Source organism: Ursus arctos, unplaced genomic scaffold (assembly GCF_023065955.2).
Source record: "Ursus arctos isolate Adak ecotype North America unplaced genomic scaffold, UrsArc2.0 scaffold_23, whole genome shotgun sequence".
NCBI lineage: Eukaryota > Metazoa > Chordata > Mammalia > Carnivora > Ursidae > Ursus > Ursus arctos.
Genome location: NW_026622908.1, coordinates 41,617,769 through 41,618,267, shown reverse-complemented (window position 1 = coordinate 41,618,267; position 499 = coordinate 41,617,769).

Genomic DNA, 499 nt, shown 5'->3' with positions numbered 1-499 from the left:
GCGGGAGAGCCTGCCAGCTTTGGGCAAAAACCCAGTCCACGCTCAGCCAGTGACAGCCTTTCCCCAAATGCCGGGACACACGGGCTGTTCGCGGACCCTAGAGGGCCCTGCCGGGCCAAGTGCTCTGGGCTGCGGGCGAGCCCCGCGTGCCGGCCAGCTCGGCAGGGTCAGCACCGGGGACTCCAGCCTTGGCAGGGCTCCGGGAGGCCGCCCCCTCCAGATGGAGAGGTCAGGCTGGGACCACAGCACGCCGGCGAGGGCTGCGCCGGGAGGGCCAGGCGCACAGCCAGCTGCTCGCTCTGCAGCGGGCTCCGTGGCTCCGGCCCAGCACACCTCCTCAGCACAAAGGCCACGGGGGCCCGGGAGGATCAGGGTTGCGGCTGGACGGAAACCCAGCATGACAGATGCTCTGCCTTCGCTGGGCACAGGTCAAGGAGGCAATGTTCTTCGTTCACTGCCAGGAAAAAGAAAGAGCGGAAGAAGAATTAAACTCAGAAGC